Raw genomic sequence first — 25,853 nt, 5'->3', positions numbered from 1 at the left:
TTTGATAGTTTACTTTCATGGATGGCTTTTTAGTCACGTTACCTATGCCAGGAGAACAGAAGTTGACCACCCCAAGGGAACACTGTTTTCTTTGGAATAAAAGTTAGCCTACGTATTCATTCAGGGTATAAGCTATCTCCATTCAAAAGTTCATTCACAACCATCCAGCCTTCGACGTGAAGGGGGTAACAAACGAACAAACTCGACGAAAATAAGCAATTTCTACTTCGTCACAGCGCTAATTTTATAATACTTGTACGTGCAACAACGTCATGTTTCCTCATGTGAGTGCCTATTACCAGCAAATATTCTCACTTATAAGGGCACGGCGTCTATCTCTTGTATACCATTTAAATGACCACGTAGTTGTAAGTCTTCAAGTGTCTCAGAAGCTATAAGACACGCCTGATGCCCAGCGGCTAAAATGCAGTGGCCTTGTAAGGAAGTATCGATTAAACACTACGAGGATTATATAAACCTTGTATTCATTAGGTTGAATAATATTATGTAGGACACATTAAAAAGCAGAAGCATTTTCAAAAGTAGGATACAGTTAAAAAGTCAAAGAGTAAATAGTCAGGAGAAATTATTGTTACACATTTCGCGTTATATTCTTCAGATCAATAAATATCTTGTACGACACACTTTTAAAAGTAGCCAGTGTGTTAAATCAGGAGATAAGCTAATACCACTTCCAATTTATTTCAAATCCGTCCAACCGTTTTAGCAAGTAGGAGTGTGGAATTTAGTATGTATCATTTCTGGAAGGGTCTCGAGATTTCTTATGTTTGTAATGTTAGATTATTCTGCAATATTCTATGTCTGTTTACAGGGTGTGTCAGAATTCCTGTTACACAGCTGCTGTTATAGAGGGCAGGCAGGACAGTAATATCTGGTAGTAAACCCTTGTTCAGGATTGAGCTGTTTAGAAGGTAAACGACTTTGAACGATGAGAGGCAATACATAGTGGCAGAGGTCGGTGTATTCTGTGACGTCATATTACGTGTCATCAGATAACAACCCAATTAACTGAAGCCTGTGTACGTCAGTTGCCACTTAGTGATCGAGAAAGATGGTGCATTACAGAACGGCTTTGTACGCATTTTTTGACATGACGCTCTTCTTCGGTGAAAATGGACGAATTGTTGATTAGCACAACGCCTGTATCACGAACGATTTTCGCGTCTCGCCTGGCTATCACACGACATTACTTCAAGATTGTAACAACTAGATCGGGAAACCGGCACCTTCAAGGCTAATAAGGCTCTTGTGATCGAAGCCAGACGCTGCGCACTGTTGATGTGGAAGAGGAAGTCCTCCAACAGGTCTACCAGAACTCGTTGATGAATACCAGCAACATCGCAGGTTCCATGGATCTGCCGGGAATCGTCTGGCGATACTTCGCCCACACTAACTCTGGGGGTGCAGGCAATGGCTTCTCTGGTTTTGCGCCACGTGCCGATTACTGAGCATGGTTCCTACACCATTCTATCGACTTTCCAGACCTTGACAGATGCAGCGCATTTCATAAACGAAGGTCTCCTCAAATGTCGTACAAGTCACATTTGGGACGAGGAAAATCCTCATGCTACACATCCCCAAAGACTTCAACATTGCCTCGGTATAAATTGTCGGCTGGTATAGTCCGTGGTCATTCTATTGGGCGGAGTATTCTACCGCCCTACCTAACGGGTCACAGCTACTTGGCCTTCTTGCAAGACGTACTGGTGCAGCATTTGGAAGAATGTGCCACTGCATATTCAACCGACAATGTTGTTCCAGCAGCCCAATTTTCACGCAACGTTATCCATTCAGCACCTTCACCAGACATTCAGGGACGTGTAGATAGGTCACACTGGATCCATTCCTTGGCCACCACGCTCGTCCGATTTAACACCTCTGTACTTTTTCCTATGGAGCTACATAAAGAGCGTTGTTTACGAGGCTCCTGTGCAGTCACAGGAATCTCTCCTTGTACGTCTAATAGCTGCAGCAGAGGAAATTCGGGACACTGCAGAATTTTTGGACCGTGTGTGTGTGGACATTGTTCGCCGGTACACTTTGTGCAAAGAAACTCGAGGTCGGAACTTCGAGCAAATGTTGTAGCTCTTACAGTTACGAATTGATTGATGTACGTGCAGCGTATGTCTTGGTGTTGTTTTAAAGCCGTTTATCGTCCAAATAGCGCATTTCCGGACATGCGTATATTACCAAATGTTGCTGTCCTGAACCCCTCCTCTACAATACTTTTTTTTAACTCATCAGTCTTCTGACTCGTTTCATGCGGCCCTCCATGAATTCCTCTCTTGCGCCATCCTTTTCATCTCAGAGTAACAATTGCAACGTACGTGCTCAGTTATTTGCTGGATGTTTTCCAGAGTCTGTCCTCCCCTATAGTTTTTGCCCTCTACAGCTACCTCTAGTATCATGGCAGTAATTCCCTAATATATTGACAGATGAACTATCACTCTTCTTGTCAATGTTTTCCATATATTTCTTTCTTCGCCGATTCTGCGGAGAACATTTTCATTTCTAACTATCCCAATGCTTCTAACCTACCCTGTTCCGGTTTTTCCACACCTTATGCTTCATTATCATACAGTACTGTACTCCAACTTGTAAGTAGTCTGTTTAGCTTTTTATGTTGGTAACGCCACGTGGAAAATCACTGACTGTCCTGTATGCAGAATATTCGCTATTGTAGTGTTGGGCAGTTGGATGTGAACAGCGCGTAGCGTTGGGCAGTTGGAGGTGAGCCGTCAGGAGTGTGAATGTGGAGAGAGAAATGCCAGAGTTTTGAGAGGACACTATAAGCGGACGATCTGGACGAGTGTCCACCAGAAAAAGAAAATTTCTAAAGATGGATGCCATACATATGATGACTTTTGATCATTATTAAGGTAAACACATTTTTTGTTCTCTATCAAAATCTTTCCTTTGCTCACTATGTCTATCAGTAGTTAGTGCCTTCAGTAGTTACAATCTTTTATTTAGCTGGCAGTATTGGCGCACGCTGTATTGCAGTAGTTCGAGTAACGAAGATTTTTGTGAGGTAAGTGATTCATGAAAGGTATAGGTTATTGTAAGTCAGGGCCATTCTTTTCTGGGGATTATTGAAAGTCAGATTGCGTTGCGCTGAAAAAAAATGTTGTGTGTCAGTTTAGTGATGATGAGAATAAGTAAAGAGAGAAATGTCTGAGTACGTTCAGTTTTACTCAGCTGTCTCTGTATCAAATAACGTAGAAGTTAACCAGCACAGCAATCATAATTTTCTAAGGGGACGTTACAAACTGTACATTCTCAGAAATTTCTTCCTCAAATTAAACCATATGTTAGATAATATTAAACTTCTCTTGGCCAGGAATGCCCTCTGTGTAGGTGCTAGCCTGCTTTTTACGTCCTCCTTGCTCCTTCCATAACGAATTATTTTGCTACCTGGGTAGCAGAATTCCGTAACTTCATCTACTTCATGATCCCTAATTCTGATGTTAGGTTTCTCGCTACAGTACCTGTAGCTGTGTAACAAGAATTATGGATCAGCCTCTACACACCAGCGCTCTCCGTAGAGGAGGCTCTTCGCTGTGGCTGTACGTTTGCGTTCATTATAAACGTGTTTTCAGTGGTAAGTGTTGCACTTCATTCACGACCCTGCTTTCCGATATGGACTTAATACTGGCCACGATGTGCCAATACGATTATGGCTAGACTAACTGCCGGCTGGTGTGGCCGAGCGATTCTAGGCGCTACAGTCTGGAACTGCGTGACCGCTACAGTCGCAGGTTCGAATCCTGTCTCGGGCTTGGTTGTGTGTGATGTCCTTAGGTTAGTTAGCTTTAAATAGTTCTAGCGGACTGATGACCACAGCAGTTAAGTCCCATAGTGCTCAGACCCATTTGAACCATTTTGAACCAGACTAACTACTATCGATTACACGTGGATTCCAGACGTATGGTGAGATAGTAGAACAACGCCAGATATACGAGGGGTAGCCATAAATTTAAATCACACCCTCGAAAAATTAAAGCTACTTAACTAATATTTTGTTTGTTGGCAGTTATGTGTCTGTGATCCCAGTAGATATTGAAAACTGAGGCACAGCACCGCATCACGCCTCTAGAGAAGCCAAAACAGAAACCACAGCCAACTGAACAAATGCTGTACTGTGCAGTACTTCAGTTTGGTAACAGCTGAGAAGTTACAACTGTCTTAGGGTAATCTAAATGATTATTTTAAGCGTCTGGATGGTCATGTCACTGTTGCAACATTTCTGATGCTGTCGGGAACGAATTACCGCACGATACCCCACTTTATTAATTGCCTGCATCATTTTGTTTCTAGTTAGCGAAACTTTAATTCTTCCACGTGCGGAAACTTAACGAGCACTCCTGGTAGGTCCTGATGTTTCTGTACTATTCCACCAGCCGATAATCGATAGACTGGGTTCTGCACTGTTCGCTATGCCGGAATATGAATTCTCAAGCACTGGAGGTGGCAGTTGTGATTAATTATGCCGTAGTGCTTTTAAGTTCTGAAACTTCGTCATTTCTGTCTGTATGGTGAGATAGTTATACCATTTTCGGATGGATAGATGCGTAGCATATATCACAATTTTTGATTTCATATGTTTCTAAGATATTTGTTCTTGATCATCATTTTCAGTGCCCAAACCACACCTCCACCTCACACCCTCCCAACTACCCTGCCCCCACCTTTTTTAGTCCCCACGTTACTTCATTCATCCTCCTCTTCCCTCCCGTTTTTTTAATTTTTGCCTGTGTCCCTTTCCTTTTGACTTAGAGTAAGTTCGGGAGAGTTGGACTACTGGTTGAGAGGGACCAGTGTCGTATTTCACAAATGCGCTACTAGGGAGCAGCTTCCACAACATGTGCGGAAGCTCTTTCGTGAAAAAAGTTTGTGCAGAGTGTTACTATTACTTACGTGCCAGTTCTGGAGAAAAATCGCGTTCTCTGCTCTTGTGAGCAAAAACTTTTTATTGTGTGGTTACCTAACTTTAGTACTCGGGCATAGTTTGCAAAATATTGATGCTGTTTTCTTACTGTGAGTTTGACATATGCAGGCATGAAACTAGCCTAAACCGGTCACCGAGTTCACTACCTACACGTATAAATCGCGGTGGTCCATCTTATTTGGGAAAATGGTCCACTTGTTTTGCTGTGGGAGAGATGGAGCGCTAATAAATTTAGCTTAAAGGTACTTGGAACAAACACACTGAAGAAGGCTGCAGTCCCAGACTATGTTTATTTGTCGGGAGCTACGTCTATGACAGCAAACGACAGAACAGTATCTCACACACTGGCCAAACAACCACTTCATAGCTCATCAGAAGACCTAGTTATCCCAAGCACATCAAGAGAGCGGAGTTATATGCTCAAGTCAAATTCCTTCACGGACACAACTCCGGACTCCACTCCTACTAAACTTACAACGTCCAAGATCAGCTCCTCAAAGCTGAATGCTCATAAACCGAACACAGGCAAATCTTCTATAAGAAATATCACCTGTTCCTTCTACTGATAAAACCATGAACGTTAAGAGGAAGCCACCAACCAGATCCAAAGGGCTAAACTCTGCCTAAAATATTTAAACTGTAAAGTAAAAGCGGGATAAGAAACGAAAAGAGAACAAAACTATCATCAAAGGGAAATACTAATAAAGAGAAAAACAGACTGACAGAACTAAAAAAAAAAAAAGATATTACTGCAAATAGCTTGCTGAGTTCATCAGTTGCAGATATTGTAGAAGATTACGGATGCAATTTCGATGAACTGGATGAAGATGAATTTGTTGGGAGTGGTGAAATCTATTGCGAAACTAATAAAAACGACGATGGGATTCATTGTGTTTCCTGTTCACGACGGTCACATGAGAATTTTTCAACACTTCCTAGTAAGTGTAATTGCTGTGGTGAGAGATAACCAGGCAAATGGTCTAACAAAGCAAACAACTTCTTAAAAAAGCCAATGTTCAATCAAGATTTATAAGAAACCGATAACATATTTAATAATATAATTATGTGTTCATTACAACATATTCCAAATAAATATGTGCAATTTTAATTGACTTTTTTCTTCGTGTGTGGCCATTTTTATATGGGCCATCTCTTCCAGTACACTGGTTCCTCTGTGGGGTAGATGGACCACTGATGTATATTTTCATTTGATTATATCTCTTGTATTTTAAAGGTCATTGTCTCAAAAATATATTGTACTTAAGTTTATATGACACTCTATATGAAAATCCTGCCAGGAATGAAGACAAGATGAAAAACACTGTTATTTTATGCTGAAAAAAGAGTGTTCAAACTCTCCAGGAATTACCCTACACTCTTTCTACTGGGCATATTGTTATTCGACCTTATTTGTCTCATATATGTCATCCCCTTTTCTAATCTTTGCCTATGTCCCTTTCCATTTAACTTAGCTGCAACATGGAAGTTGTGCTCTTATTATGTTGCGCGTTTGAGAATAACTTTATCTGCGTCGGGGACTATAATGCTGAGAGAACCTGTAATGACGAAGTCTATCTCTAATGTACTTACTGTATTATTGTGGTGCAACCTATGGCTTCGTCCACACGCCAGTTGCTTGCAACCCAGCATTTTGATAATGTCACTTACCTACGGTCATGTGTTTACATTATTTTGCATTGTTTGACTTGATTATAAATATTTGTCATTTTTTTCAACCATATATATTATCGGAAACGCCTGTATGACGTGGGATTACGTTTGATTTTTTAGAGTATTTCACATCTAAATGTCTTGTACTTTATATTGCTTTCGTTGTTCCCTCCTGGTTGTTCACGCCTTATTATAAATGCAACCTGTGAATATGACTGCTTTAGCTTCTGATTGTTTCTTTGAATGTGCTTGTATGTATTTGGCTAGTGGCAACTTGTGTTGCCATAATTTTGTGTGGGTTCTTGGCCAGCGTTACTTACTGCTCGCTTGCTTCAACCTCTCAAGATCATGATATTATATTTTTTGACTGTTCTCTGCTCATTGTCTAGGTTCTATTAATATACATAAGCTACAGTTCTTGCTCCGTTGTACTATTGTGCTTGAAAACTTATCTCGTTATCTTTGTTTTACTCTTTTTTGAGTTAAGACGTTACTGATACGACTGTTCTCGTCGTTCCCTAATATTTTTTGAAGATTCATCACAATTAAGTGTCGGGTTTTTGTACATGTGTGCGCCAAATGATTATCAAAACTGTATTGATTAGAATATCTTCACTACATCGTTTGTCTCTGTAACACGTAAAACTAATGCTGTTGTTTTTCGTTTGTCATATTTTGTACGTGAGGGTCAAATGGTGTAATGATCGTTTAAATTTTGTTGTAGATATAAAGACACATTATTTTCAAAAATATTCTTCATCTTTAGTCCTCACATATTTTATAGACAATACATTGCATTACTTCGTGAAATAGTTTAAGTACATGTGTTTTAATGTAGGACTCTGTAACCTATAATTCCTTCATGTGTTATCCATTTTTGCGATATACATGTACTCCATGATTTTTGACCAGGATGTTAGTGAACATATGGGATCTTGTTTTGGCACTCCCGAGCCAGTTTATTGTCTGTGCTCGATGGGATCAATGCCTGCTTCTCACACATTCATGTTTGCTAGAAGTGTACTGTTCGAAATTAACTATGCCTTATGTTTTCGTAATAAGTATGACGTGTAGAGTTGGAATTGCAATGGTATTTCGACCTAAGTATCTTCTTACAAAAGTCACATCCTAATTTTTGACCTTGCTGGTAATGTTTAACACTGTATTTTACTGTACATATTGTACTCTCCGGAAAGAAAAAAAGTGTGCAGCCGTCACATTACTATCAATTAAAATCAATTTTCAGACGTGTGGTGGAGTAGTGCCACCAAGCTAATACGTATTCAAGAAGATTGTAACAGTATATGCCTACTACCAGTAAGATGTTAAAATAAACATGCAAGCAATTTGAATTCTGTGCATTGGATTGTAAATCATTTCATGGAATATCATGTAGCATAGCGCCTCTCTGTAATTGTAAGGCATCTCAGAATAATTAAGAGTTGGATTTAAAGGACTGTTCAGAGCAGTCGCGGTACAGTCGGAGAAGAGAACACCGCAAGTGGTGAAACCGCCAGTGCAGCAGGCGGACGGAACGAACTGTGCGATGTCAGCTGCCTTGAGCGGTCTTGAGACCACGTACGGCGGGCAATGACAGACGATGCCAACCACGGGTCAAGACGCTACCTGTAATTTTAATGGAAAGAAATAACTAATTATGAATCTTCTTTCAGCGCCTACCGATGATCACTGGTCACTACCATCCTTCCGAGGAAAACTGCCAAGGGGCGAACTGGGAGAATGCCTCCTGACAGAAAACTAACTCTACTTACGGTCCATCCCCCCCCTCCCCTCCCGTCCCAATAGTCGCCTCTTGCAGTGTTATCCTGTACATCGACTAAAGTATTCCAATAACCATCCGTCAAGGTGCAGGAGCCCACCTTGTGTGGGTGCACTTCCTCCCTTTGCGTATTACGTTCTCACAAATGTGATTCACTGCACGGCTCAGCCTCTGCCCCATAAACTGAAACTCCTGGTGTAGGTGATGAATTCTTCTCGGGTTATCAGCCGAGTGGTGGCGTCGTCTTGTCGCAACTTTTCGACGAGTTTGGACCCATCATCTTCTGGAGAAGTTGAAACGTTGCGACAATACGATGCCACCACTCGGCTGATAATCCGAGAAGAATTCATCAGTAGAATACGCCGAGAATACGCATATCCTGGTGTAGGGTCTACAACAGAACAGGAAAATTACTTAACTAAGGCCATCGGCCTCAATCTCGCTTAGGTGCAGTCCATTCTCACGTTCTATTGATTTATTCCTGACCTGTGATGGTGGTCAGCGCCCCACAAAATATGTGCCAACTAGCCTGAAACCTTATTGGAACGATCGCGCCACCTCCCAAAATGCTTGATAAACACCAGGTCCCCCACCTGAAAACTCCCCAGATGCCCGCCACAGTTATACTGTGCCACTTCTGTCTAGTGAGCCTTTTCAGTTTTAATTTAGCCCCCGACCAGTTTTCCTTAATAGTTTCCAGAGTAATCTTATCCGGCAACAAATCCTTGAAGGGCCAAATATCAGACAATGGAGAATTCAAGGAATATGAGACACGAAAAAGGTTTGAATGACCTTATAGGCTAATTTTAGCCATGCCAATGAAGGATAACACTCGGTCTGGGCGTCAGCATCGAATATAATTAATGCAACTTTTAAGTTCTTCTTAACCCTCTCAGCGAAGGACGGCTGAGTATAATATGGCGTCACGGTAGCATGCGTTACATCATGCTAGAAACAAAACTAATGAAATTTCCTAGAGACAACGGCTGGAGCGTTAACGCTCACCATAAACTGGGGTTCATAAAAAAAAGTTCTAGTAAGATGTAAGACGCTGGTTTCCGCTGTGGGTGCTAACCAGGTAAGGCGAGAGATTCCACCCACTGTAATAAGGGCGTACGTGGTCCTCCTTGAGTGCAAAGTAATGAGCACGCATTATCTATAAACAACCGGTCCATGGGATGGTCGTATTTATGGACAGGAATTAGCCTTGGCCACCTTGCAAGCCTGACGCTCTCTAACCTCTTAACATCTCTATACAGAGATGGCCCAGTCACGATCGCTTTAATGCTTATAGATGCCTAGATGGCCCCACACTAGCTCGCAATGGAGACAGTAATTACGTCCTCCGGATGCAATAGTAAAGTATCCCCTACTTCTTCCGGCTCAGGCCTCTCAGAGTATAGAGCTTCCCCATCGTTGTCATCAAACATGTGAGTGAGGGCATCAGCCGGCGCTCTTTTCTGTTTGCCAGAAAAACGGAAAGCAGAGATGCATACTGCCCAGCGCACAATTCGACCTGTGTTACGGGGACGCGCTAAGACACAAGATAGCACTTGATTATCGTTTCTATGTAGAACTGAAATATTTCAAGGGCGAATAGTAACACCGAGAGGGGTGTGTGTGTTTGTCCTTAGGATAATGCAGGTTAAGTAGTGTGTAAGCTTAGGGACTGATGACCTTAGCAGTTAAGTCCCATAAGATTTCACACACATTTGAACATTTGATTACTTGCAACGAACGGGCCGCCGCAACAGCAACCGAGAGCAAAACTCCGCCACGTTCTTCTTATCCGGCTGCCCGCCTGTACATAGTTCATAACTCAGCTGCACGTTCTTCATGCAACCGACACCCGTCATCGCCCAAGGCTCCATCCCACCACCTGAAAATATATCAACGAGGTAGACTCTGGCAAAAGTCCGTGACTGTGAAGACAAGTGTGAATATTACTAACCGAAATGCTGTGTAGACACTGTGATGGACAGAATAATGGTGTCACAGATGTCTCAGCCAACCTACAAGAGGTCTTCTAAAAGTCCTCCACCTTTCTCAATGCACTCGTCAGTGCGATGGAACGTGTGCTGTGTTGCACCTAGAACATTGTTTCGGACGGCTTTAATGAGGGCAACAGCGCCAACGATGCGAGGGGCAAGTTCTTCATGTGTCCCATTCTTCGTATCCCCATTTAACCAGCCCTATTAACAGAAGTCTAATCGGCTTAGGTCGCGTGATCTGGCAGGCCAGTTAATGGGTCCGCTATGACCAATTCACAGTCGAGGAAGCGTGTTATTCAGGTATTGCGTACTTGTCTCTTACAATGAATTGGTAATCCTTCACGTTGCAGGTATATTTGCCGTCGTTGCTCTAATTTCGCGTCTTCCAAAAGTGCAGGTAGATCTCCTAACAAGAAATGCACGTATGCTGCGGCTGGGAAGCGATTTGGCAGGAACGTAGGCCCTGTCACCAGATGATCACCCATTGCACACCAGACATTCACCGAGAACCTAACTTGTAATTTTATTTCTCTAGTAACATTGGTTCCCAATCACCCATGTATGAGAGTTCCGCGTGTTCATGATATCGTAGCGTGTAAATGTAGCCTCATCTGTAATTCATCTGTAGAATGTACTGCACGACATCTCTGTGTACAGCCAACCATTCCCAAAACCGTTGCGTACTTACTGAGTCACCTAGATGCAGATGTTGCACGGGCTTCACTTGGAATAGATACAAGTCCTCGGAATGTATCGCGCACCACACTTGCGTTTGTGGAATATCGAGCTAACGGCTAACGCGCCGTGTACTAGTGGTGGAAGTCCGTTGTACCATTGCAATAAGGTAGTTCCTTTCCTTACCTAACTGCATGACCCCCATCCTGATGTTGCGTGAACACAGTGTAGTGTTCCAGATCCACGTAGTGTTAAAAAAAAGAAAAAGAAGAAGAAAAAGGAAACTGGGAAATATTCTGGCGCAGGTGGTTCGTCAACCAGGGAAACGTCTCCGGTATTCTCTCACAGACGCATAGGCACTCGCATTACAGTACCCATACAGAGCCGGCCGGGGTGGCCGAGTGGTTCTGGGCGCTACAGTCTGGAACCGCGCGACCGCTACTGTCGCAGGTTCGAATCCTGCCTCGGGCATGGGTGTGTGTGATGTCCTTAGGTACGTTAGGTTTAAGTAGTTCTAAGTTCTAGGGGACTGATGACCTCAGAAGTGAAGTCCCATAGTGCTCAGAGCCATTTGAATCATTTCGAACCCATACAGAAACAACATGTCTGCCTATTCCACGAGGTAAATGCGAGGCATGTTGGTATTCGTGGACACAACGGACTTTCTCAGTTACACGACGCTCAAGCACGCCACCCACACGGCCTCACGGCTGCTCACTGATCCAACCGACGATTGCACGCTGTGTACATTTGCAATTCGGTGCGACGTGCCAGTGCTGCCACCTGTTGGAGAATACATACGTCTTGTAGGGCGTATCAGTCATCTGTCTCACCATTATTCTGTCCACCACAGCGCCTACATATTAATTTCAGCAAGTAATATTTACACTTGTCTTCATATTCTTTCCTGGTAGTCTGTAATCTTCAGCGTACTCCAATTCTATAATGATCGCAAATTTGACACATGTTCGTAGGACCCTTTCGGTTCATAATTTTCGTTTATAGAAACACCTCACGAGTTATGTGATATTCTTCCTGAATCACCCTGTAGAGTTTTGGAGGAACAGCCGGCCATAGTGGCCGAGCGGTTCTAGGCGCTACAGTCTGGAACCGCGCGACCGCTACGGTCGCAGGTTCGCATCCTGCCTCGGGCATGGTTGTGTGTGATGTCCTTAGGTTAGTTAGGTTTAAGTAGTTCTAAGTTCTAGGGGACTGATGACCTCATAAGTTAAGTCCCATAGTGCTCAGAGCCATTTGAACCAGCCATTTGGAGGAACACAACGGTGTTAATATTGGCGCCACGATGTAGGGAACCATCAGGTCCTCGTGTGTTACCTCTCATGCGCGACCATTAAACTGCGGTTGGCGAAGTCAACAACTCGGCCGTGGCGTTCCTCCTGCCGGTTGTTCTGACGGGAAGAAGTGACTCTCACACGTCTTCGGATCGGGCACTATCCTCTCACAAATAGCCGTAATCGGCGAGAGGATCCCCCGTTTTGTGATGCTTGTGGTGTGCACATCTCTGTTCGGCACATTTTAACAGACTGCATTTTATACCGTGATGCAAGGGCGGAAGCACAAGTTGATGAGGATCTGCCTTGTGTTTTAGCCAACCATCAGACGTGTGTGTCCAGTGTTTTAAAGTTTTGTGATGTGTCTGGACTCTGGCCTAAGCTTTTAGGCTGGAGGTTTTAGTCTATTGCAGAGTGGCGGGCTCCTCCCTTTTTTCCTAGCGGTCAGCGAGCAACTTCCATCTGCTATGTTGTTTTAGCTCCCTCTACCACTTTCTGCCTGTGCTGTCCATGTTTTACTGCTGACGACATGCTTCGTCCCATGATTCAGTGTGGGTAGGCACATATTTTTAAAACCTTGTTACCTGCGTTTTACGTTCTGTTTCATCTTACTGTTCTGAGTATTTTCTTGACACACGTCTCAATCTGTTACTGAGCGGGCGCTGAAGACCTTGCCGTCGTGTGCGCAAAAGAAACCTCTACTACTACTACTACTACTGTTCATTCACAGTATCGCGCTGCCATTTTTCAACAGGACCATTTCGTTTATTCTTGGCATGTGTCTTCACGAACTGTCTGCGTCATGTTGACGTATACTTGTGGTCAGCAAGATCCCTAGATCTGTCCATCTACAGAAAACGACTGGGACCAGCTTAGACGTTATTCCATTTGCAATATCCTGGACAGCAAGGACCCAGTTACTGTGTGCCACCTCGCCTCTGAAGACGATACAACGCTTTTATGATACTCTGCCCAATAATCAAACCTGTCCATGCATCTAGGCCAGAGAGGGTCATGCTGATAAGTGGGATTACACTACTAAATTCTTTGTAAGTCGACTTGATTTTGTAATCACTCAAACAACAACACATCCCCTCTCAAGCCGTGGTGTTTCATTTAGTTTCCTCTTCCTGTTCTGGGAGCTTCACTTTTCTTGTCAGGCATCGTACTTTGTAAACTAATTATCATAAAACAATTTATTTAAGTAACACCTTATTTTATACTTTGAAACGAAGTTAGACAGATGAACTGTTTGTATCATTATGTCATGTAACGGCACCTGGCGAAAAATAACATCGCTCGAAACCAGTTTTTAAAAAATGGGCAGGTACGAATAGGACTCGCGCACTGAGCGTTTCGTACGAACTTAATTATGTACATAGACAGTTCAACCACTCACAGAATAGAGAATCCCGACGATTTTTGCCTGTTACGACGTTGATATTGGCAAGATATCGGTACCATGGATTGCAAGCCTTTCCACAAAAATTTAATGTCAAGTTTGATTTGACATAAGAAATGACACACATTCTTCTTGGAAAATTTCATGATTGTATGTCAACGGCGTGTACCCTGTAGGTTTTGATGACTGATGTGTATCAAAATATGTGACATAAATGGCCGTAACTTTTGACTGGATTGACTTAGAAGCTAATGCTTATTACCGCGCAAAGGACCAAAGACATTAGTTTGTGGCATAAATTTCAGCTTTATATGTCTACCCGTTCCTGAGAAAAACCGGTATTAACGGACGGACGTACAGACAGACAGACAGATAACAAATGATAAACAATTTTTTGTGCGGTATAATTACAAATTAACAGTTTTCGGACTTTCTCGTTTGGGCGTAGTGAGAAACCTTGTTTTATGGCAAACTTCATGATTCTAGGCCACCGGGAGGTCCCTGTAAGTATTGATGGCTGGGTTTTCGGATACAAAATAGGCGACATAAATGGCCGTATCTTTTGATTGCATTGCCTTCGAAGCTCCACCTTTTTACAACGCCATGGGACCGTTGACGTTAACATGTGACATAAATTTCAGTTGGTACCTCTACCCGATCCTCAAAAACAGGTTTTTGAACAGTGGGACAGGCAGACAGAAAGACGCAAAACGTAGTGAAGCTATAAGAGTTCCGTTTTTACCGGCTGCGGTACGGTACCCTGAAAAAGTAAAACAACGAAAATTTTTGTTATTGTGTTAAGACTGATTTAGAATTAATTTTACGTGGCCAAGAGGGGATCTGAACCACTCTATTCCCGGACAAAATTTAGTGAAATGAAAGTTTCTACTCGACTTCCAGTATGCGGCACACATGTAATCTTACACACATCAGTCACACTGCCTTGGGGAAACACAGTGCCTGTGTTGTAAAAAAGATTATAATATACATTAGCCTCAGGTGTCGATAACATTAGATTCACCTGATGCTGAAACATTTATTGAAAAGTGTGATTTCCGTTCTTTCACTTTGAGTATGCTGTTCATTTCGTTACCGTGCTAGCATTCTTACTCATATTTGACCTTCCGCAGAGAGATTATCAATGTGTCTCTCTCTGAAAGAAAGATTGGGATGACGAAACCATTATGTAAGGTGTTGCAACGGCCACGCCTTTTATGGTCAGTGACCTTGGCCAAAAGATTTCCCCATTCAGATTTAAAGACTCAAGATACGGATCTAAATGATCATTATAACGAGATCAGTTGGTTTATGACAGTTACTGTGAGCACTTAAGAGTGCTACTTAAGGCTTTCAGTATTCGCTAACTTGACAACAAACTGCCTCTTGTACTCGCAGTAGCACGGATTCGATAACAACACTGATTTTATCACCACAAGATAAAATCCCGATAAGCGAAAAACATGGCACACAAGTGTATCAATTCCAACAGCACCGCTCTATGCCCGAACTCTTTAAGCGAAAATAAAACGAACTTCGTTACTGTTGGTGATACTTCCATTTTATTCAATTTACACTGCTTCTGTAATATGGTTTTGTGTATCAAAAGTACCTTTGTTAACTATCCGCTAGGATCAAAACCTGTAAAAAGTAAATGTCAGTTTTACCTTTTCTTTGTATTCAGAGTATAATAAATGTGCTAGTTTACAGCAATAAAGAAGCATTTCAGAAAACAGTAAAAGAAAAACTTGACATTAAATTGTAAGACACATTAAGAAACATACAACTAATTCACGGAATTCATATCAACAACTGATTCACGGAATTCACATCAGACCATTAGTTGTTTCACTGAAAAGCTTAAGTAGACTAACTACACTGTCTGATCAAAAGTATCCGGACACCTGACTCAAAATGACTTACAAGTTCGTGGCGCCCTCCGTCGGTAATGCCGGAATTCAATATGGTGTTGGCCCACCCTTAGCCTTGATGACAGCTTCCACTCTCGTAGGCATACGTTCAGACAGGTGCAGGAATGTTTCATACGGACTGGCAGCCCATTCTTCACGGACTGCTGCACTGAGGAGAGGTATCGCTGTCGTTCGGTGAGGCCTGGCACCAAGTCGGCGTTCCATATCATCCCAAAGGTGTTCTGTAGGATTCAGGTCAGGACTCTGTGCTGATCAGTCCATTACAGGGATGTTATTGTCGTGTAACCACTCCGCCACAGGCCATTCATTATGAACAGGTGCCCGATCGTGTTGAAAGATGCAATCGCCATCCCCGAATTGCTCTTCAACAGTGGGAAACAAGAAGGTGCTTAAAACATCAATGTAGGCCTGTGCTGTTATAGTGCCACGCAAAACAACAAAGGGTGCAAGCGCCGTCCATGAAAAACACGACCACACCATAACACCACCGCCTCTGAACTTTACTGTTAGCGGTACACCCGCTGGCAAGTGACGTTCACCGTGCATTCGCCATACCCACACCCTGCTATCGGGTCGTCACATTGTGTACCGTGATTCGTCAGTCCACACAAGTTTTTCCACGGTTCAGTCGTCCAACGTTTACGCTCCTTACACCAAGCGAGGCGTCGTTTGGCATTTAGTGGCTTATGAGCAGCCGCTCGACCATGCATTCCAAGTTTTCGCATCTCCCGCCTATCTGCAATAGTACTTGCAGTGGATCCTGATGCAGTTTGGAATTCCTGAGTTATTGTCTGGATAGATGTCTGCCTATTACACATTGTGAACCTCTTCAACTGTCGGTGGACTCTGTCAGTCAACAGACGAGGTTGGCCTGTACGCTTTTGGTCTGTACGTGTCCCTTCAAGTTTCCACTTCACTATCACGTCGGAAACCGTGGACCTAGCGATGTTTAGGAGTGTGGAAAGCTCCCGTACAGATGTATGAAACAAGTGACACCCAGCCACCTGGCCACGTTCGCAAGTCCGTGAGTTCGGCGGAGGGGCCCATTCTGCTCTCTCACGATGTCTAATGACTAGGGAGGTCGCTGATGTGGCAGTACAATGCACTTAATATGAAAAAGTATTTTTGGGGCTGTCCGGATACTTTTGATCACCGGTTTCGGTCTTACAACGTCATCAACGGATATAAGGTTACAAACAGTTCAATTAAATACAGCACTCATGTCATTATTTGTCAGTAGATACATGTCAGGTAAAAATTCTAGTACATTACGTTCTGCATAGGACATTTAGGGTGCACTCAGTAGTGACATCAGTTAACAGTGTATATACTGTCCTCTTAACTTATGCCACGACGGAGTGCTCCATAAATGTCCTGTGTAGAACTTAATACATTGGAGTTTATTACATATTGTAACACCTTGTCTACTCACTGTCAAATAACGACATGAGAGCTGTATTTACTTGAACTTTTTTTAACATACCCATTGATGATGGTCTATTATCGAAACTAGTTGATGCTCAAGGTTTTCAATAAACAGTTGATAGCCGAATTCCATTTCATCAATTACTTTTCTTTTTATCAGTCTTCCGACTCTTTGGATAGGAATTCCTCCCTTGTGCCAACCTCTTCGTCTCAGAGTACCACTTACAACCCATGTATTCAATTATTTGCTGTATGTATTCCGATCTCAGTCTTCCTCTACAGTTTTTGGCCTCTACAGCTCCCTCTAATACCATGGAAGTCATTCGCTTATGTGTTAACAAATCTCCTATCATCCTGTCCCTTCTCCTTGTCAGTGTTTTACACATATTCCTTTCCTCTCCGATTCTGTGAAAAACCTCCTCGTTCCTTACCTTATAAGTCCACCTAATTTTCAACATTCGCCGTAGCACCACATCTCAGGTGCTTTCATTCTCTTCTGTTTCAATTTACCCACAATCCATGTTTCACAAACATACAATGCTGTGCTCCAGACGTTCATTCTCAGAAACTTCTTCCTCAACTTATGACCTATGTTTGACTGAGTTACTTAATGGGTGTAAACAAACACTTACCATATGTGTTTAGTTACAACTGAGCCTATGGAACGATCCCATGCACTATATCCAGTATACTGCCTGTCAAAAACCATGAAGCCATCGTTAGGGTAAGAGAAAACGGGATGAAAATTCAGGTGTTAAGAGATTTTTTTTTTTTTTTTTTTTTTTTTTTTTGGTCATCAGTCTACTGACTGGTTTGATGCGGCCCGCCACGAATTCCTCTCCTGTGTAACCTCTTCATCTCAGAGTAGCACTTGCAACCTACGTCCTCAATTATTTGCGTGACGTATTCCAATCTCTGCCTTCCTCTACAGTTTTTGCCCTCTACAGCTCCCTCTATTACCATGGAAGTCATTCCCTCATGTCTTAGCAGATGTCCTATCATCCTGTTCCTTCTCCTTATCAGTGTTTTCTACATATTCCTTTCCTCTCCGATTCTGCGTAGAACCTCCTCATTCCTTACCTTATCAGTCCACCTAATTTTCAACATTCGTCTATAGCACCACATCTCAAATGCTTCGATTCTCTTCTGTTCCGGTTTTCCCACAGTCCATGTTTCACTACCATACAATGTTGTACTCCAGACGTACATCCTCAGAAATTTCTTCCTAAAAATTAAGGCCGGTATTTGATATTAGTAGACTTCTCTTGGCCAGAAATGTCTTTTTTGCCATAGCGAGTCTGCTTTTGATGTCCTCCTTGCTCCGTCCGTCATTTGTTATTTTACTGCCTAGGTAGCAGAATTCCTTAACTTCATTGACTTCGTGACCATCAATCCTGATGTTAAGTTTCTCGCTGTTCTCGTTTCTACTACTTCTCATTACCTTCGTCTTTCTCCGATTTACTCTCAAACCATACTGTGTACTCATTAAACTGTTCATTCCGTTCAGCAGATCATTTAATTCTTCTTCACTATCACTCAGGATAGCAATGTCATCAGCGAATCGTATCATTGATATCCTTTCACCTTGTATGTTAATTCCACTCCTGAACCTTTCTTTTATTTCAATCATTGCTTCCTCGATGTACAGATTGAAGAGTAGGGGCGAAAAGCTACAGCCTTGTCTTACGTCTTACACCCTTCCTAATACGAGCTCTTCGTTCTTGATCGTCCACTCTTATTATTCCCTCTCGGTTGTTGTACATATTGTATATGACTCGTCTCTCCCTATAGCTTACCCATACTTTTTTCAGAATCACGAACAGCTTGCACCATTTTATATTGTCGAACGCTTTATGAATGTGTCTTCATTTTTCTTTAGCCTTGCTTCCATTATTAGCCGTAACGTCAGAATTGCCTCTCTCGACCCCTTACTGTTCCTAAAGCCAAACTGATCGTCACCTTGCGCATTCTCAATTTTCTTTTCCATTCTTCTGTATATTATTCTTGTAAGCACCTACGATGCATGAGCTGTTAAGCTGATTGTGCGGTAGTTCTCGCACTTGTCAGCTCTTGCCGTCTTCGGAATTGTGTGGATGATGCTTTTCTGAAAGTCAGATGGTATATCGCCAGACTCATATATTCTACACATCAACGTGAGTAGTCGTTTTGTTGCCACTTCCACCAATGATTTTAGAAATTCTGATGGAATGTTATCTATCCCTTCTGCCTTATTTGACCGTAAGTCCTCCAAAGCTCTTTTAAATTCCGATTCTAGTAATGGATCCCCTATCTCTTCTAAATCGACTCCTGTTTCTTCTTCTATCACATCAGACAAATCTTCACCCTCATACAGGCTTTCAATGTATTCTTTCCACCTATCTGCTCTCTCCTCTGCATTTAACAGTGGAATTCCCGTTGCACTCTTAATGTTACCACCGTTGCTTTTAATGTCACCAAAGGTTGTTTCGACTTTCCTGTATGCTGAGTCTGTCTTTCCAACAATAATATCTTTTCCGATGTCTTCACATTATTCCTGCAGCCATTTCGTCTTAGCTTCCCTGCACTTCCTATTTATTTCATTCCTCAGCGACTTGTATTTCTGTATTCCTGATTTTCCCGGAACATGTTTGTACTTCCTCCTTTCACCAATCAACTGAAGTACACTCCTGGAAATTGATATAAGAACACCGTGAATTCATTGTCCCAGGAAGGGGAAACTTTATTGACACATTCCTGGGGTCAGATACATCACATGATCACACTGACAGAACCACAGGCACATAGACACAGGCAACAGAGCATGCACAATGTCGGCACTAGTACAGTGTATATCCACCTTTCGCAGCAATGCAGGCTGCTATTCTCCCATGGAGACGATCGTAGAGATGCTAGATGTAGTCTTGTGGAACGGCTTGCCATGCCATTTCCACCTGGCGCCTCAGTTGGACCAGCGTTCGTGCTGGACGTGCAGACCGCGTGAGACGACGCTTCATCCAGTCCCAAACATGCTCAATGGGGGACAGATCCGGAGATCTTGCTGGCCAGGGTAGTTGACTTACACCTTCTAGAGCACGTTGGGTGGCACGGGATACATGCGGACGTGCATTGTCCTGTTGGAACAGCAAGTTCCCTTGCCGGTCTAGGAATGGTAGAACGATGGGTTCGATGACGGTTTGGATGTACCGTGCACTATTCAGTGTCCCCTCGACGATCACCAGTGGTGTACGGCCAGTGTAGGAGATCGCTCCCCACACCATGATGCCGGGTGTTGGCCCTGTGTGCCTCGGTCGTATGCAGTCCTGATTGTGGCGCTCACCTGCACGGCGCCAAACACGCATACGACCATCATTGGCACCAAGGCAGAAGCGACTCTCATCGCTGAAGACGACACGTCTCCATTCGTCCCTCCATTCACGCCTGTCGCGACACCACTGGAGGCGGGCTGCACGATGTTGGGGCGTGAGCGGAAGACGGCCTAACGGTGTGCGGGACCGTAGCCCAGCTTCATGGAGACGGTTGCGAATGGTCCTCGCCGATACCCCAGGAGCTACAGTGTCCCTAATTTGCTGGGAAGTGGCGGTGCGGTCCCCTACGGCACTGCGTAGGATCCTACGGTCTTGGCGTGCATCCGTGCGTCGCTGCGGTCCGGTCCCAGGTCGACGGGCACATGCACATTCCGCCGACCACTGGCGACAACATCGATGTACTGTGGAGACCTCACGCCCCACGTGTTGAGCAATTCGGCGGTACGTCCACCTGGCCTCCCGCATGCCCACTATACGCCCTCGCTCAAAGTCCGTCAACTGCACATACGGTTCACGTCCACGCTGTCGCGGCATGCTACCAGTGTTAAAGACTGCGATGGAGCTCCGTATGCCACGGCAAACTGGCTGACACTGACGGCGGCGGTGCACAAATGCTGCGAAGCTAGCGCCATTCGACGGCCAACACCGCGGTTCCTGGTGTGTCCGCTGTGCCGTGCGTGTGATCATTGCTTGTACAGCCCTCTCGCAGTGTCCAGAGCAAGTATGGTGGGTCTGACACACCGGTATCAATGTGTTCTTTTTTCCATTTCCAGGAGTGTATTTCTTCTGTTATCCACGGTTTCTTCGCAGCTACCTTCTTTGTACCTATGTTTTCCTTCCCAACTTCTGTGATGGCCCTTTTTAGAGATGTTCATTCCTCTTCAACTGTACTGCCTACTGCGCTATTCCTTATTGCTGCAGCTATAGCGTTAGAGAACTTCAAACGTATCTCGTCATTCCTTAGTACTTCCGTATCCCACTTCTTTGCGTATTGATTCTTCCTGACTAAGGATCTTTCACTGTGATTTCCTGTTTTAGAAATCGTCCAGGTTTCCAATACATGGGATTTACATTTATTTCAAGAGTCTTGGAGAAACAAGCAGGAACTGCTGAGGTAGTTAACTGGTGAATCATTTTTATGACACATATTCTCCCTTCCAAATGGTGCATCGATCCAACCATACGGAGCCAAGTGCGATTACCATTTTTTTTAAAACTAAACTTTTCTTCACTTTCAAGAGAGTGGGATAAAATTTGAAGGTGAAAGGATATCGGTGATAATATCCGCTGAAAACATTGCTATACTCAGTGAAAGCGAAGAACAATTACAGGATTTGTTGAATGAAATGAATATGCAATCTGGTTTCACAGGACACAGCGGATCAGGTTGTGGAAAGGGGCCCAAATCAGTTGGTGCTAGTTGCACGAACATACAAACATTATTTTGCTAAAACGTTTGATCACACATGTCCTTAAAAGAATTTAGAAACAATTCGGCTAAAGGCCAGAACACAAGTTATTAAAATTGAGTTAAGGAAGACACATGGCTGAAGGCCTTAGTTACAAAATAGAAGAACTGAGGGTTTAAGGCCTGAATTACAAGAACTCCAGTAAGACAATTTTAAAAATGTTTTAAAATAAAGATCTTTCAAATTTTAATTTAAGTAGGCTGAAGGCCTTAAAATATTTCACATAAATTTGGCTGAAGGCCATATACTGAATATAGAACAACTCAAGGCTTAAGGCTTGGATAACAAAATTAAGATAGAGGGGAAAATTCTCAAACTTTCAAATTTTTTTTTTTTTTTTTTTTTTTTTTTTTTTTTTTTTTTTTTTTTTTTTTTTTTTTTTTTTTTTTTTTACTTCTGATGGCTGAAGGCGATATCTTAAAATATTTTACATAAGGTTCAGCTGAATGCCATATACTGAACATTAAAACACACAAAATTAATACATGGCTGAAGGCCTTGCACAGTACTTTGAGACTAAAGAAAATCACAATCCGAACCGAAACAACAGAACGTGCTCAGAAGTGTTCCAAGGGGCGGCCTGGGGAGGAAACTCTAACAACAGTTTAGGTGAGACGGGCAATCAAGCGTAACACTAAATAATCGGGTGGCAGCACGACCTAGAGACGGCTGACGAACCAAACAACAACCTAACCAATTCCCTTCCACTCGACCAACAGCACGAAAACCGAAACTTTCAGCGAGGACGAAGATACCAGCAGCACTGCGTCTTGGCAAATGGCTTCTAAACACAATAACCACTCAAAGACAAAAATGAACAACACCAAAGCTGTCAAATAACACGCCGTGCCAGACAGCATCAACACGGCGAGGAAAACACACTGCCGGAAAACTACGCTAACGTTCAGGGCAGGTAACCGGAACGTTAATGGCCACAAGGCAGAAGATACCGCTGGTACACTTCACTATTAAGTTACAATCATTTGAATAGTTAAACATCATACAGAAAGTCGGGTGCAAAATTGGTCCGGCTCCAGCACACCATACATTGCTGCTTGCGAGAACGGCCCAGGAAGCAACAACCGGCAATGAACGAAGAGATGTCACAGCAGTTGAGGTTTCATAACAGGTTAACTGATTACTCAACTCCAGTATCCACTCCCGACCGGGAGTGCACACTGCCAGCGGCCCTGGGCTGACCCCACGCCGTGGAGACTTGCTCACTGCTCTGTCGCAACCGACCGACTGCCTACTCCAGTACGCAGGCAGCATTCATTTGCTCAATGGGAATCACAGAAGCTACACACAGTTCCAAATAAACACTTGCACCAAGAACTCCAACAATCCTAAAACCAATCACCGTGCCCGCATCTCGTGGTCGTGCGGTAGCGCTATCGCTTCCCACGCCCGGGTTCCCGGGTTCGATTCCCGGCGGGGTCAGGGCTTTTCTCTGCCTCGTGATGGCTGATTGTTGTGTGATGTCCTTAGGTTAGTTAGGTTTAAGTAGTTCTAAGTTCTAGGGGACTGATGACCATAGATATTAAGTCCCATAGTGCTCAGAGCCATTTGAACCATTTTTTGAACCAATCACCGTGGAACAACAGCGAGGAATTACATGTCGACACACACGGAGTTTCCATAAGCGGTCGGCAACCGAATACACGTTATCCAATGAGAGACTGACTGAACGACCAACCAAGGTCGGCCCTTCTCAAATTATGTGTGTGGGCAACAGTCGGGCGAGTCTTGGCTGTCTGGAGCTCACTGCAGCTCCAACCCGATTCAACACGATGTCCGTTCGGAACTCGGAGACACGGTGACCTGGGCACACTGGCTCGGACCCAGCCATGCATAGGTAACTCTTGCCCATCAGCGACGACACCTTGGCACGAGGAAGGAACCGACCCACGTCCGGCGAGATGATCAACTGACGAGGCCCATAAATGGTCAAAAGACCAAATACGCGCCGCCCAATGAGACGACCAACCGAACGACCAATCAGCGGTAGTTCCTGCTCCAGTCTTCTTCCGTCGGACAGTTCATGTGTGTGGCCAGCAGTCGGCAAGTACTGGCTGTCCGCGCCGCTCTGGCGCTCCGTCCCCGACTGAACTCCCGACAGACGACGTCTCTGAAATACTAACGGTCGCTCCATAGATAGTACGACAGTGCACTTATCGCTAAGCGGTGCTGCTGCCACTCACGGATAAGCAAACCAGAAAAAAATGAATAAGAAAGAGGGGATAGAACGATAAACACAAGATGACGAGCAATAAATGGCATGACCGCGATCTGCGCACGGCTCAGAACAGTTTCATGAGTACGAAATGTGGACTGAGAGTAAGTGAAAGAAAGACGAAAGTAATGAGAAGTCGCAGAAATTAGAACAACGAGAAACTTAACAAATTGAGGATCACGAAGTAGACTAAGTTAAGGAATTCTGCTACCTACGCAGCAAAATAACCTATGATGGACGGAGAAAGGTGGACATAGAATGCAGACTAGCACTGGCAAAAAGTGCATTCCTTACAAAGAGGAGACTACTAGTATTGTGCCAGGGTAGGCACTGCCTCCTGGACTGGTGATATCGCTGGTGAGACAGGTTGTCCATCAGAGTGTGGCAAGAAGGAAGGTGGGGGTCAGTTACGGAGCGGTGACCAGGAAGTGCTGGTTTTTGATGCCCTAGCGTTGGAAGCAGTGTCCGCAGCTGGTCTGACGTGTGATACTGGAGCTGTGATTTGCCTGTGTATGTTGTGACGGCCACCAGTCCAGCGAGTCGTAAGAATGAAGAGCGTGAATGTAGGCAATGTGGAACTGTCCATGTTTTTTCCTACTCTCAGACTTACAGGTAGTGATGTTTGTGACATTCGGCGAGAAATATTAACGAGTTGTAGCAGTTTAACTCGACAGCGTTTGGGCTGTGTGAAGGTCTGTCAGCGTTGCTTGTGGGAGCCATTATTTGCTAGCTGGGTTTAGAAGTCAAGTTAAGTCGTGTTATCTGTTCCGTAATGAGTCTAAAGCACGCTGTTTGTTATTATCATAACTAGAAGAAGAACTGAACTCCTTTGATAATAACTTTAGTCACTTCAATGTCTTAATAATAGTCCGTTCCAGGTAACTGTTAATTATGTGTTTGCCGGCCGGGATGGCCTAACGGTTCTAGGCGCTTCAGTCCGGAACCGCGTGGTTACTACGGTCGCAGGCTTGAATCCTGCCTCAGGCATGGATGTGTGTGACGTCCTTACGTTAGTTAGGTTTAAGTAGTTCTAAGTTCTAGAGGATTGATGACCTCAGATGTTGAGTCCCATTGTGCTCAGAGCCATTTGAACCATTTTAGTTATGTGTTTCAGTTTGAAGTTGCCGAGTGTTAAACATTTACTCCATGTGGGAAGCAGTGTAGCGTGACACAGTTTGCAGTTAACCAGGGAAGCTATACCTGACAACCTGGCGTATGTTTCACTACTTGAATGTTTGGTATAAACCTCTGTCTTACGTCGGGCGGAGTGGCCGAGCGGTTAAAGGCGCTACAGTCTGGAACCGCACGACCACTACGGTCGCAGGTTCGAATCCTGCCTCGGGCATGGATGTGTGTGATGTCCTTAGGTTAGTTAGGTTTAAGTAGTTCTAAGTTCTAGGGGACTTATGACCACAGCAGTTGAGTCCCATAGTGCTCAGAGCCATTTCAACCTCTGTCTTACAGAAGGTACTTTGCATCTAAAGATCGTACCATCATGATATCTTCCGGAGTTGTAATTTCATATGTTGATCGGAAATGGTTTCGAACTGTGCCTTAATCTAGTTTTTTTAACTTCGACATGTTAAGTTATGATTGTAATGATACATAATTATACGCAGTTGTTTATTTTTTAAGCTGCCATTAAAGATTATTGGCCACTTTTCTGTTTGGAAATGTGGGAAATTGTGATCCCTGTTAGTAATAAGTTCGCTG

The sequence above is a fragment of the Schistocerca americana genome, chromosome 2, assembly GCF_021461395.2.
Source record: "Schistocerca americana isolate TAMUIC-IGC-003095 chromosome 2, iqSchAmer2.1, whole genome shotgun sequence".
NCBI classification, from domain to species: domain Eukaryota; kingdom Metazoa; phylum Arthropoda; class Insecta; order Orthoptera; family Acrididae; genus Schistocerca; species Schistocerca americana.
This window is presented reverse-complemented; position numbering follows the sequence as displayed.